Source organism: Pinus tabuliformis, chromosome 2_2 (assembly GCF_031772625.1).
Source record: "Pinus tabuliformis cultivar Carrire ecotype Pingquan chromosome 2_2, CPIR1, whole genome shotgun sequence".
NCBI classification, from domain to species: Eukaryota; Viridiplantae; Streptophyta; class Pinopsida; order Pinales; family Pinaceae; genus Pinus; species Pinus tabuliformis.
Genome location: NC_142300.1, coordinates 180,300,339 through 180,316,341, shown reverse-complemented (window position 1 = coordinate 180,316,341; position 16,003 = coordinate 180,300,339).

Sequence of the window (16,003 nt, the reverse complement as noted above, 5' to 3'; positions counted from 1 at the left end):
CAGGCTCTTTCTGTCTCCAAAAAATTGCTGCTTTGATCTCCTGAAGTGCATCATCTATACACTAAAACACATCATGGAAACTAAAAGTCAGTAGGAATCTTTCCTTCATATCATACCAGTCAGCAGTGCCATGACACAACTCCATTTCCATATACCAATTCATTGGTATTACATCCAAAGTATGATAAAATATGTGTACCCACTCTGGTTGAGGTTCTTTGCCCCATGCTTTAGCCCAATGAGAAAAATGTTCTCGAGGATCATCCTTACCATTATATTTCTCGGCAATCCTTGTGTTTGCATAACCAAACCTGAGCCTCATCAATCAGTGGTACTCCCTCCAATCTCCTATATTATCTTTATGTGTGCCCCACCATCACGTAGGTGTAGCCCTCAAAGCTATATCCAAGGCCTGGAATTGTTGTTCTTCTGGTACATCCCTTTCAAAACTATAAATAAATACACTGACATCACCTATCCCATCATAAGATGTAAAATTACATATCACTATTGATATGTAGCAAAGAGATTTTGTTAGTCTATTATAGCACAGAGTAGAAACTTCATACACCCAGTTCTGTCAGTTCTCAAATTCTTCATCCAAGTCTAAATGACATGAACTATCCTTCTCTCATCTTATCCTTCCATATTTGGTGGGGTTGATCTAATCCTCGTCTCACATAGTTAACTTATAGATGTGGTCAATATCTTCATGACAATATTATTCACAGATGGGTTATGTATATCACGCTCCTTCAAAGGGATCTAAAGGAAAAACGACCCTAGTACCATTCTTTTCAAACACCATACTCCTCCTCTTCAAATTGATTATCGCATCCATATCAAAATCCCAATCAAGTACACGTAATGATGGATACAGATTGTTATCATCCATAATATTAATAACTTCAAAGTATGCTACTACGCTTTCTCCTTCAATATCCACAACAACTCCATGCAATCAACCCATCAGGATGATCTTCTATTGATTGGACATGCACAGCTGAATCAGTGACCATTACAACTTGGGTTACCCCATTCGCTCCCAAGTTTTCTTTGGCACTACATTTTCATCAGATCCCAAATCAAGAATTACTTGATCCATTTTGAATTCACCAATCTACATAGTTAATCACATCTCTCGGCCAATTCTTTTCTTATTTTTGTTTACCTTGTTTACTGTGCATTGTTCAGGCTGTGGCTTTTCTTTACCAGTGCAATTATCAATTAGCTCTTGCAATCCTTCTACTGCTTTCTAATTTCTGAGAAACTTCATATGTGTCTGTAGAAATAATTTCAAAACAGTTGGATCAGAATTCTCCATCTTCGTAGTGACTTTAGAATTATTCTTTCGTGGCACTAAGTGCGTCTTTGTCCTTGATGTCAAAGCTCCCGGTTCCATGAAACTATTATTTTCTTCCATGAAATTTTCTTTCTCCATTTGCATATTGAACCCAGTACACTTTTCTCATGTCTTCCTAACCCATGCATCTTCCATAGGCTTTTTACCCTCTGCATTATCTTCTCTTGTAGCTACACAACTTTGTGTCACTATATTAATGCTTCGATCATCCTCGCGTAGTTTGGATCTCATCATTTGTAAATTCTACGCAGGTTGTTGATTCTTCTTTTCCTGCATCTTAGCCATTAAAATAGGGAAATCCTCTATCACATGGTCAAATTGTCTACAATACTGACAGGAAGGGTGAGTGGGGTTCTGACAATCCTACACAAAATGTCTAGCTTTGCCATAGTTATAGCATATGATCTAACCTCGACCTTGTCCGGTGCCCCCTCCTCGACCACGTCCTCGACCTTGAAATCCTCTGTGGGTCACAGGTGAACCATGATCTTCTTGCGCATAACCTTCACCTTACATCCTATATCTCGAAGTTTGATCCATCATCAAATCATAGCTATGACAATCCTTCGTGTCATGTCCTACTGATCGACAGAAGTTACAAAATAATTGCCTTGGAAACTACACATATTTCTATAACAAATAATAGTTATGAGTCGGGTGCTGGCCGACAACTCAGAAAATACTACAATAGACACTCATTCTGGTACTTCGTCCAGCACTAGGGTTCAGCTTCAAAGGATTCGAATCTCCAACAACCATGTAATCACGATAAACAGGACACTGTTCCTTATAGTGACCCTCCACTTTACACTTTGTACACCAAACATCTCAGTGCATCTTAGACCAAGATTCATTTCCTTTCTTCAAATCTTGCAGAACCATATGCAAGATTGCTAATAGGGACTGCATCTACTAAACCCCTATGTGAGTATCTTGTACTGGTGAAGCTTCCAACTTCATCATGATTTCTAATGCTTCCACCTGCGTCCCAATCTTTTGTTGCAATAATGGTAATCTGAGATGTGGCAATAGCGCAGCTATATACCACTCTTTGTGTTGTTCATCAGAGATCTAGAAGTTGACTTGTCCCAGCAAGAATTTTAACCTCTGATCTACATCCCAGGTAGTCTCATTGACTGATTTCTTAATTTCTTTTATTTTTGTAATGCATTGTGACTACGACATAGGCTTCTTGAACTTCGCATTCAGTGCGCTCTTTGTCTCAGCTAGGTGAGTTGTACTGTACTTGATATACCATGAAAGAATTCTATCCTCTAGCACTGTGACAAGTTGTGCTTTCTTCATATCTTCATCATTTCTTTTTTTTTCTTTCCACAGAGCTTCTACAACAAAGCAAAATTGATCAGGATCCTCTGATCCCTGACCCTTAAAAATAGGCATATTTACTGCGTTAGCCATGTTAAATGTTGGAGGTGAAGGTGGAGGTGTATGAGGTTGAAGCGAAGGTGGAGGTGGAGGTGGATGTGGAGGTGTAGGTGTAGGTGTACGAGGTGGAGGAGAAGGTGGAGATGGAGTGGTCAGATGGGGAATCCCATAAGTTCTTTGATTATCTTACTGTGACACACCTTTAGGCATATTAGGGCTACTCCTTTCTTCTTCACTTTTAGATTCAACTAATAATGGACTGTACTCACCCTCAACGAATTTATCAAGGTCTGTTATGAACCTTTTTCCACTTCGCATAGATCCAATTTGCCCTATTTTAAACATCAATTCATAGGCAATACACCTTTTTCACACAACATTATCTTAATCCACAACTTTAAATAATTCAGGTACTTTCGTTGACCTTTGAAAAATCAACCCTTAGCTTCACTTTAGGATATTGATGTGTCAATCATGAATTCAGTAATAAAGCCTCTGAAAATACTATCGATCCAATAGTCAACAACTCTTATGGCCTTATTTGCAGTCTCCTTAAGTCACTTAATCAACTATGGGGTCCACACAGTAGGATCGTAGTGTTTCTAACAGGGTTCGTTTGCAGTTAGTTTTGAAAGCTACTCGTGAAACTCATTAGTGAATGATGCAAAAAATATCTCATGTTTTTCTGTATAGATATACCTCTGTAACCACCTTTCTATCAGCTAGCGCAGTTTTCTATTTTCCTGTGCTGCAAATTCTTGCAGCTTCAAATCTACCCAATCTTGGACCTCTTTTCTTATCGGTCACCACATCACACATCCCTTAGATAGATCCCAGTCCCGACAATGAAACATTTTTTTGGCTTCAGGAGCTTAGACCTAGGTTCAAAGTTAGTATGAATTAACCAACAAAACCCTATACTACGAACCCTTTCGACAATGATCCACGTAGTGCAGATCACAATCTCACCCGAGGCAATATTAGGGGATGCTAGAACCACATCTCTGAATCTAGAGGGGCTATGCAGTGTGGCTTTAAGGTTTCTTTCATTTTATGGCTTAATCCAACCTTCACGAACTGTTAACATTATTGTTACAGTCGTAGAGTGTATTCCTAGTTAACATACTTGCAAGCTGCGCGTAACTAGTCTAACATGCATTATTCATCATATAAAGCAGTATTTGAACCTTCGTGATGCAATTATAGAAGAAATATACAAAAGAGAACCCTAATCAGGGAAAAATACAAAAACTATGTGAACATATAAAAATACACAGATCCATTCCAAATTCTTCTTTATTATTTCAAATATTCACTGGTACAATCTTGTTGACCTTGCGCATGCAGCTGCAGGGGCCTACACACACAACTGCAGACTTACTAAGGTATCTATGCACACAGTTGCAGGAGCCTTCCCCTTCGCCCAAATATAGAAAGATAACACAATTACAGACTCAAAATCATAACATAACATGAATTATTTCTTTTGACTCACTAACACAACCCTTTATATATCCTTTTCCCTTACAATACCATGGTCCACAAACCATGGGCGAAGCTGAAAATAGTCGAATTCATCCCATAAATTTACAAAATAAAGGGATTTGACCTGCCCTAAAGCCCCTTTGACTCCTATAACTCTGTACGAATCATGCTCCTCTCCTCAAAATGTGAAGACTATACATGAATTATACAAAACTTGGATGTAGGGGACCCCTACCCAACACCTATACCATGGTAACATCTACTCCACACACATAGATATATCATCACAATGGTCAAAGCATGCCTAGGTTGACATCAATTCCAACCATCAAACATTGCAACACAACACATGCAACATCAATGCCAACACCTTCATGCACACGAGTCTTCCTTCACACACTTCCCTATCTCTATTTTTTGGCCATCTTCCTTGATAGATTTCTATCATGGCTATACTTCATTCAAATCAAAGGATTGTATTCACACCTCACAATTATTCTATTGGTACACTACCAATACCCTGGATAAGATAGTTGGGGTACAAACCCATGACTTATATAAATAGTGAAGTTATTTCCACACCTTTCCACCCAATATTTTATCAGGGAAAGTTTGTCAATATTAGATCACATGATCGTTTAGCACAACCAATAATTCATTGGAAAAGAGTAATTCTCCAATTCCCATTTTTTGACTTCCCTCCTCTCATGGATTCTCATGGTCTATATCAAGGATTCACCTTTATATTAGTTTTTATTACAATATTATTACATTTTCTAAGTTTTTTAAACCATTTATCTATATATGCCCATACAAGTATCATTAACATAACTAATATAATTATAATATGAATGGGGTTAAGTGTTGGACTATTACAAGCTACACCGAGCTTATCTCATAATTTTACATAATTTTCATGAACCAAAGACTTAATGAAAATGTCTATTATAAAAAAATACTACAACTCAATAGATTGATCCTTTACAAGTTGTCTGGTGAAGTGGGAATGTATCCTAGAATTATTGATATGCTTATGGAAGATTGGATTCTTGAAGTAGTTGAAGCCTTCTAGTAAATTGTGTGTTTTTATTGATCTGCTTGATGTTTCGGGTGAACACTTCACCTATCTTCAAGGACACTAAGATTTTTTGATGATGTGAAGAGTACAAGACCAAGTTAAGCAGAGAAAAAAGCTAGAATATAGACATTATGATGGGTGAAATTGATGAGACCGATGATTAAGCTTGACTAAAATGAAAGAAAATAAATATAAGAAATTAGATTAAAGGATTAAACTTAAATTGGATAAAATGATATAGTCAAACAATTAAATTAATTTAGTTTGACTATATTAATTAGAATGAATGAATTTGAAATCATGAAATATTATATTTGAATAAAATATAATAATAATAATAAAGAAATGGTTATGAAAGTAGTCAAAGTTGAAAGAAAGAAAAAATTAATAAGGATTAATTAAACAATAAATATTGAATTACTAAACATTAGATAAGAAACATGAATAACAAGTCAAAATTATATGTGTGTGTGTGGGGGTGTGGGGTGTGTGTAAATTAGTAAAGGGATAGACTGAGAATGTTTTTGATTAAGAATTAATTAATTTAGAATTGGTCAAGTTAGCCAAACTGGAATAATACGGAATTAATGAGAGTTGAACTAATTTTTGAAATGAGATAAAGGTAATATGATTAATAATAAAAACAAGAAATTAGATTAAAATGAATTAATATTAACCAAGAAAATATGACTAAAATTTGATAGGCTTGAAGTATATGAATAAATAGGACTTCAAGAAATTTAATTAAAAGAGCCAAAACTAAATGAAAGAAAGGAATGGAAAGGAACAGAAGAAGGGGGTTAATATTGGTTATAATTAGTATTAGTGGGGTCGGATTTAGATGACAAGAAATGGATAGTAGGTTTCTGAGAATGGCTTAAATGGTACCCATATTCTTGATTAAATTTTTTATGATGCTTTGTAATCTCAAGAGCTTCCCTAATGACATGTTTGAAAGCAAAGGGGGTGAAGGCAAGGATTTAGGTTTTATCTAAACAAATGAGATGCTTAGTATTATGGGAGTGTTCAATAATCACGGATTTAGCAATATGGTTATGGAAGGTGTCAACCATATTTGTAGACTCTAGGACCTATCACAACGTCCTTCGCATCATTGGCCAATATAATGAGTTGTTTAAGGGTTTTTTGGAGTTTAAAAAAGTTTTTGTGTTCATTTTAGACAAGATTCTAGATAAATTATCAGTAACCCCTTGAAGGTATGGCAAAGTTACTTTCACTAAGGGAGGGTTATTGGAAAGGTGTTTAGGTTGAGGGTTGAGAACATATTGGAATTCCTTGTTGATCTGGGATGAGGAGTAACCATTGGATTTGAGGGATTTAGTGATATGACATTTTTCAAAGGGACAGGAATGGGAAGAGGATATCTAAATGGATCTAGTGACAACGTCTTTAAGCATGACATACTTGTGAGCAGGACGATGATGGGAGATGGAATGAAGGTGCATATTGGTGTGATTCTTCTTCTGATAGAATTGGTGGGTAAGGGAATCATCAAGGAGGTGAGAGATAAGGACATCTAGAAATGGACTAGAATGGTTTTCTTTGATCTCCATAGTGAACTGGATGTGAGCAGAAAAGTTATTGATATGGGAAAGGAAGACTTTGAGAGAATGTAAACCATGGGACCAAATAACAAAGGTGTCATCAACAAATCGTTTCCTACACACACACACACATATATATGACTTTATTCTTGTTTCTTATCTAATATTTACTATATAATTGTTTCAACTTTGACTAGTTTCATAACCATATCTTTATTATTACTATTACTATTATTATTATATTTTATTCCAATATAATATTTCATGAATTTAAATTCATTCGTTCTAATAAATTAAGTCAAACTAAATCAATTTAATTTAAAAAAAATATTGACTATATCATTTTACCCAATTTGAATTTAATCCTTTAAACTAATTTCTTATATTTATTTTCTTTCATTTTAGTCAATCTTAATCATTGGTCTCATCAATTTTACCCATCGTAACGACTATATTCTAACTCCATAACGACTATATTATAATTTTTTTCTCTTTTTAACTTGGTTTTTCATTCTTCACATCATCACAAAATATTGATGTCCCTGAAGATGGGTGAAGTGTTTACATGAAACATCAGACAGATCAATAACAACACAATTTACCAGAAGGCGTAAACTACATCAAGTTACTGATTTTGAAAATATTCATACTAAGATTGTATTATTTGCTAGATTGAGCACCCTTGATTTGTCACAAATTGGGGGTGTTGGTCATGTCTACTACAACCTCACGTATAAAATCATCCTATAATACCAAACTATCTCACATAATCCTTTCAATATTTCCCCTTGATATTCTACTTCTTCAATGAAAGGGTTATGGCATGCTACTTCTTGTTTTTCCATTTGGTTGGACTTGTGCCAAAGCTAAAAACACATTTATATGTTGATTTTATATTATCCATGCATGTTATCCAATCTAAATCTATAAACCACACAATTGAGGATATTTGCTTCTAAGATAAATAATGTCAAAGTAAAGTGTACCCTTCACATATCTTAATCAATTTATTGTAATCCAATGCTCTATGTTTGACACTATTATAAATATGGAAATGAATCTCACAACATAAAGTGTATATAGTGGCTATAAGATATATCAATCTCTACAATAAATACCTATAGGTTGATTCATTAATTATGTTAGCTTTGGACATGGATGAAACATTCAAGCCTTTCTCCGTAGGTGTAGATGAGATTTTGCAATATGTCATTCTAAAAATGTCAAGAAAACTTTTGACATATTTTTGTTGTGAAATAAATAGTCTACTACATGCTTGCTAAACTTCTACACCTAGACAATAATGTAAGAGACCTTGATCTACCATGTCAAATGGTTTACTCATATTATATTTAATTTCTTTGATAGAAATTGCCTCTCTACGTATAGTAATGGTGTCATATAAATAAGAAACCAATAGAATGATATCATCACCAACACTTTTAATGTATAGATTAGAATTTGAATGACTCTATTGTTGCCCCACTTCATCAAAGTAATTATCAATATTAATGGATCATGTCCAAGGTCACTACTTTAGGCCATATGAAGCATCCTTAAGTTTGAAAACAAGATATTACTTCCCTAGAAACTAAAACCATTTTGGTGGAAAGATATATACCTCCTCTTCTAAACCTTCATTGAGGAAGGAACTCTTCACGTCCATATAATGGACATTATAGCCAAATTGTGCCACGGTGGAATGAATTTATTAGATGTTGCTCATATTTTCCATAGGAGCAAAGGTATCCTCATAGTTTTTGGGTTAATCTTGACTTGGTGATAGAGTAGTGAACATAACCTTCTTTCAGTCATCGATGGGTTTACCATTGGTGATTTATGATACCATCATATTTAGTAACCCATGGTATTTTTCCATGGTATTACATATGATGAAGCCTGTTTAATACCATTTGATACTCCATTGAAATATTCCTCTTGTTGATCAATAGAGCCATGGATGGTTAGTGTGGTCTTTAGTGTAAGATGTAGCATGATGGAGGGAAGGAAAGAATGAACTTTCTGTTATTTACTCCTGTTAAGAACACAACTATAAAAGTGTGGGGAGGTATACTTTTAGCATTTTTTGGAGTGTGGATTTTTTACCCAAAATTATTTTCCCGGGGAAATCTTATTGCTTATGATTTGATATTTATTTCAACTATTATGTTCTAAGCTTGTTCGCATTTTTCTCTCACGAATTAGTGTAGCAAGTGCATTTAACACCTCTTCTTCCTTTTAATAGTCAATTCCCCCTCACTAAGAGAATCCATTAGCAACCAACCATGCTTCATATTTCCAAGTGCACCATCTTTCTTGTACTCAACCATGTACACCCATTTCAAGCTAATGGATTTCTTCCTTGGTGGAAGAGTTGCAATATCACAAGTTTCATTTTTCATAAAACTCTCACGTTGAGCTAGCATGGCCATACCATATTCAAGAATTGCTTCTTCTTCCCCAAACATCTATGGCTCACATACTTCATAAGCATTAGTCATTAGAGAAAATTTTATGGTATAAGGTTTCTTGATCTTGTTTCTCAATGATCATCCTATTATCATCCTATTTTCCAACCCTTTAGTCAATTGTAGTCATCCTTATATTGTTGACCCTTTTGCATAGCTTGTACCCTTGTATCTGAGAATTTTTATGCACAAACAATGGTTTTGCACATCCAATCTACTACCTCACTTGTTTCTAATTGTATAATCTAGGTTGTGAGTGTTAGATTAGCCCTTTACATCCAGTGCTCATCAATTTTTCTATAGAACGATGCTTTCCGTAGGAGATCAGATCCATGGACTATGTTATAGACATTTTTGTGCCTTACAGCATTGAGCATGAAATGTCCATAATCCAAGGGATCCAAAGTCCCTAAAAGAGTTTTTCCTGTCCCTAAAGGAACAAGGTCAACCAATGACAGCTTCTCCCAGAAGTTCTCCACCAAAAACAACTCAAAAACAGTCAATTCAGGATCAATTCAGAAGCTCTTCTAGCTACCTGCGTTGCAGTGCACCCCAGTACACTAGCTGGGTGCGTTGCAACGCACCTAAAAGCACTACCAGGGTGCGCTGAGCGGGAAATGACAAATGGCAAACTCATTCAACGAGGTGGAAAGACCCTGGAAGCTTCCAGAATCTTCTCCAATGACACTTGCCTCAATGAATTCGATTAGTGATGAGTAAGAGGCTCTCAACCTCCAAGTGGAAGCAAGAACTGACAGAGAGAAGCCACAAGTCAAAACATAAGCTGACTCATCCTCTCTGCTTACATCTATATATGCATCTCTCACCCAGAGGTTCAGGAGGCTGGAATTTTGTACTTTGCAGAGAATTGTTGTTGGTTTGAGATTAAGATTAGTACATTGGGTGATTTATGCTTTGTTGGAGGAGAGGAAGGGATTCCTTTGCTGGGAGGTAGATGCTGGATCGGAACTCACTTGGTTGTATCTCCTCTTGGACTTTCTTATTCTATCAATAAACTATTTGAGTTTCTCCTACATGCTGTGTACCAATGATGTTTTGGTATGCTTACATGTTTAGCTTAATCTGATCTTGAGCTTTTTATGAATGTATATCTATATCTTCGTGTAGTTTCTCTCTCTTGTGATCTTGCAGGAATTCGGTGAAGCTGGGCCGGTGAAGGAGCAAGGAGCTGAGAGCCACTGAAGAGAGGAGTGATTGGATCAACAAACTAGCGGAAGACACAGGTTAGTTACATCCTTTCTCCTCATTTACATTTCATAAAGAAGAAATACTCAATTAGTTTTCCTTGTTTGTTGCTAAGGCACTATCACACCTTAGAGTGGGATAGGGGCATTCCGAATGGATACTTTTCCCAACAAAAAATTGGCGACTCCGCTGCGAATCGTATCTTGTTAGTTTATTTGTGTTTCTATTGTTGTTCTTCTCATAAACTCAGGAGTGCCGAATCGAAATGCATTTGCCATTTTCAAATGCAAAGTAGAGATCTGCCACTCTAGTCCACTCACTGGGCATGTTTTTATGATCTGAACAGCTGATCCACAAGTGCTCTAACAGCCCTTTGTGATAGATCTTAGTCCTCCTTTAAATCATCCCTCTAATTTTACCTAATTGATAGCTTTTATCCGGTCAAAAACTGTAGATTAAACTGCAAACTGTGACCCAGAACCCAGAGACAATTCTCGTTTCTGCTTCAGCGCAGACTCTGTGAAGAGGTTTTTCATTTCAACACAGGTCCCGTGAAGGCTACCTGCGCTGAAGTTCAGTTTCTCTGTGCTGAGGGTGCGCTGATCAGCCTTTGCCTTGTGCAGCTGTGGTTCCCTGCTTCCTTTTGCTCAGTTTTATCTCTGTTTTTTGCAGCCTGTTATCAGTCAGTGTAACTATCTGAAACCCCTTTTCTTTGCCTCAATTCCGCCTCAGTTGTATAAAGAAACTGTATTTTTTCTTTGTGTATTTGTTACATCATTTGCAATTTCCCATTACAAAAGTAAACTAGTCATACTGTCGCCCTTAGATCTAGACCTGTCGTAAGTGTCGTTTTGATCTTAGGAGTAAGTTTGTTTGCTGTTGACAGTTGATTGCGCTTTTACTTTTGTCTTTTGGTTTGAATTTATGCATTTCTAGTGTCGAAACAAGTGTTTACTTCAAAATCATAAAGTGTCGTAATCGTCTTTTTGTTTTCAAAAAGAAACTTGTTTATGTTTTCACTTGAAATCGAATTCAAATTTGTACAACAGCTTTCTTTTTAGGCATCAATATTAAGAAAGCAAAAACAAATACATGCATATGTGCATTTTCATTCTGATAGTTTGTATGTTGATTTAGGAAAAGTGCATTTACAATGTGCTCTATGCTCTTTGAGAAAAGATTGTGTCTTTCTTTTCCCCTTGTAGCTAGGATTTTCATTGTTGAAAAGATATAAAAGCTTGCTTATCATCTTTAGACTGCATTTAGGAATTGTATCATACATCTCGTGGTGATCCAAAAAGGCAAACTTCTAAGAAAGATCAACCTAAAATAAATTGAATGAACTTAACAACGCTTTGTAACTTAACGCACAACATAGAGGTCTAGGCTAGAGACGTGTTCCGGCGTCGTAAAACCTGGTGAGTCCTGTCGATCTCGCTGATGGTTGGGTGATTCCTCCTGAGAGACGATAAGCGCCAGTACGGATTGTGCTCCCACATACCGTCGAGTATATATTGGGAGACCCCTATAGGCATAAAACCTTTATCCTTAGGAAGCCGTGTCGACTGCCCTACTGATCGCAATGCACTGAACACAGCATTCGGGAAGATTGACCACCCGTACCTTAAAAAGTATTTTGCGGTTTTGCGAAAAGTTTGGCACATCCTCTACCTAGAACTCCAGAGCAGTTCCTTTTGGCCTTTTTCAGACTCTATAATGGAAAAAGTCCATCCGAGCATTTGTCACTTCGGGCTCGTTAAAACATCGAAGGAGACTAGAGTCATCTTTTGCTTTTTCTCAACTCTTTAAAATTGAAAAAGCAAGTTGTGTCCAAGCGTCGTTAAAATTTATTTTAAACGGAATATTTATACCCTTTTTCCTGCGTTGATCTTTAGGTTGAGAAAATGGAGCCTACCAACCAAGGAATTCCCCTTGGTGGAAATCCTAGTCCCTTCTCCTCTTGGGGAGATGTTGGTGCGCCCCATATGGCCACATTGTCGCTTCCAGGACTGACAATTGGCTTGCCGGTCTGGCTCTTCTCAACCAATGTCGTTCAGAACACCACTATTCCTGAACAGTCGAATCAACAGTTAGACCAGTCCAGAGTTACCCACCAGCCTTCTACTTCCTCTAATTCTTCCTCTCCTCTTTCCTCTTCGCTTGACGGAACTGGGAAAACAAAAAACCAAGTTCCTAAGGAGAAGAAGGAAAAGAAGAAGAAAGAGAAGAAGAAGAAGGAGCCAAAAGCGACTGGGGGCAAACAAGTGTCGTCTGACAAAAATCCACACACAACACTGACTAGGCCTAAATCGCCATGTGTCATATGCAAGGGATACCATTTCCACAGAGATTGTCCCTGCATCCCTCGGATACTAAAGGACTGGTCTTCCCGTTTGCACAATCCGGTGGCATCAACCTCTGATAGCCAGGTTGAATGCACACCGTCAACTAGCGAAAGTGAAGTCCTTGGACAAAAAGGGAGAGCTAGATATCCCTGTAGACTGTGCGAAGGCAATCATGCTATCCACCGTTGTCCCTTCTTAGACGAAGCAAAAAGAGTTTTAGATGATCGTCCGGTTTCACCGTTACGACTTCCTCCTGGATATAAAAAACTCTTGCCGAGTCCTTCGTTAGTTGAAAATCTAGCTGGCCCGCTCAAGTGGTCAGCTGAAGCGCCTGTCATTGAAGATGAACCAGCTGAATCCATACCCGACGAAAGTAAAAAGGTCGAGGCAGCAGTTGACCCAGTCTTGCCTTCAGAGGTTTTGTCTTCAAATGATACAGTCACTAAAGAGGATAAATATGACACCATCCAAATTCTCTTCATCAACACAGACTCCGACGAGCACGGGGGTAATCCCCCCATTCCTTTATCATAGGAAGGAAGTTCGTCAGAGCGATACCCGGCCGTCTACTTGGTCCCACCACCAAGCAACCTAGTTGTCTCCTTCGACTGGAACCAACTAGGCAGACCCCGTTTTCCAGCAAGCATACCATTCAGAATTATCGTCCAAATATACAGAATGGTCATGGCTGGCACCATCATTGATGAGGGGGCATCTATGAGTATCCTTTCCTCTATTGCTTGGAAAGCGCTTGGTTCGCCAGCGCTTTTGCCTGAAATGAGAAATCTGACAGGCTTTGATAAAGGAACCAGTCGACCTTTAGGGATCCTCCCCAATGTGCCCATAACATTGAAAGGGAAGACCATTCAAATGAACGTGATGGTCGTTCAAGGACCCTTGGATTATAACCTACTCCTTGGACGAGACTATATATATTGCATGGGAGCCATCGTCTCCTCACTCTTTAGAGTAATGTGTTTTCCGCATGAAGGAAGAGTGGTCAAGCTCGTGGACCAGCTTTCATTTCCCGGATCACGCATCGCAAATAGTCATATACCTTCCCTAAATGGTCTCTTCACGCAAGAAATGTCTCAACCCACGGTCCGTCCTCCCGATGAGCGCGAGTAATTCGGAGGGATATGACTGGAACCCAGGGGGCATGCGTCCTGGTCTGCTTCGGCAGGAAAACTTTGGGTATAGGGTAGGTTTCCACGGGAGAATATGACTAGTCCATACCCTGTCCGTGATTGGAAGAGGGGTTGTTCTAGAATAAGATTCTCTTGTCAAAGTTATGTGAGTTGACAGAACTGAGTCAATCACCTTTGTCTATCTCGGTAGACATTGCCGAAGAAGTGTTTTGTTTGAAATATTAATAGAACAATCTTTGGGTGACCTGTAAGAGGTAGGCCTCTCTCGCTGAAACAAATGTTTTATCGGACTAAAGTAGGGGTAACCTTGAAACTCTATTTTATACCTGGGGGCATGCAACCCTTTTGGAGTGCAAGCGAGGGGCGGCTATTTATTTTTTTAATTTTTAGGTCCTCCCTTTAAACCTGTAGGTCTAACCCTTTAAACTCGTAGGATTAGTCGTTTCCAAACTTGCATAACGAAAGGATGCGGGGCATAGCTTTGTAAGGTGCAAGCTCCATAAAAAATGGAATCTTACATGAGACATTCTTATCATATGACTGGATAATTGAGCAGTTTTAGCACATAGTTCATGCTCGTTAAAAAATAAACATAAGATCGAGCAAGTGTTTCAACCCGCGTTTAAGCTCGTTAAAAAATGAACTATCCTCCGGTAAATAACAACCGTGAATGTAACATTATCAGCCATTAAAGCCTTGGCCGTGTTTGCACCGTCACCTCCACTTTTCCATTGGCCGATCATTCACCTCCATATGATTGTTTACCCATTTTGAGGAACAGCTGCGAAGAGTGATTTCACTAGCCATCCTTGTGACATTGTCGTGCTTGGAAAATTCGAACCCGTACCTAGAATCAGCTGCTACTCGTTTTATCACTCGTTCCTCAAAAGACGAGTCTTCTTTAAGCTCTTTTCATCTGACTCGTAAAATATGAAAAGATTGCCGAGTTTTGGCCTTCCAGCTCGTTAAAGCGACCGGAAGAGCTATCCCTCCTCTAGATTTTAATCTTTTTGGACCTGAGGGATTATTGCACAAAAATATCGAGCACTTGTTTTGTTCGGCTCATTAAAACTATCGAAAATTCATCCCTTCTGTATTGTTTTATACTTTTTTGAACTTAAGGGATTAGATGACGAAAAAGGACTTTTGGAGTTATCTTTATGTACCTTTTTAGACTCTCTAAAAATGAAAAGGGACTGAGTTATGTTTGTTGTTAAACTCGTTAAAAAACATTAATAGCGACAAACTCGTCTTTAGACGAGAACGAGTTTCACTATCGCTAGGCTCGTTAAAACATAGCGATGGGTTTGCCCGAAGGGCAAATTATAGAACAAGCATATGTTATCCTCCTCAAGCTTGACAAAAATAAAGAGGTACTGGTCAGCAATGACTGGGGAAAAATTGGGAAGAAACTCAAAGAACTTTATTGGTAGCAAGTCGCTCTTGAACATGACACTTCTGCTCCGTGCCTAAGTCGGGTTGGGTTGTTTCATTCACCGGTCACATCACCATGGTCTCGCCATACCATCCACCTTTGGGGTAAATGCTACCAATCCATCACATAAGTGTCGCCGATATGTTCAAGAGAAGTCATCCAGAGAAGTCAACCGTGTCCCGTCCACTACCATACATTATCCTTCATTCTTTCATGACCGCCACCCTGAACCATATATCATCAGATCGTTTTCACCTCCATCAAAATCATTTGCTCCGTTCTGTGTCACTGATGTGGGATACATCAAGGCCCTCCTTTGACAGATCGCTTCTTGTCGACATCAGCTCATTATCCAAGAAGTTGATCTAGGAACAACCCCTTCAGTACTTTGAAGCTTGCATGCCTCAATGGCAAGTTTCTCACTTCCGGCGACAGGTATACATCAATGACCTTCGACCGAAAGATCTTGCGTGGTGTTCGACGCCAAGTCCTTTATTCACACCACGTGAATTGTACTGCAGTAC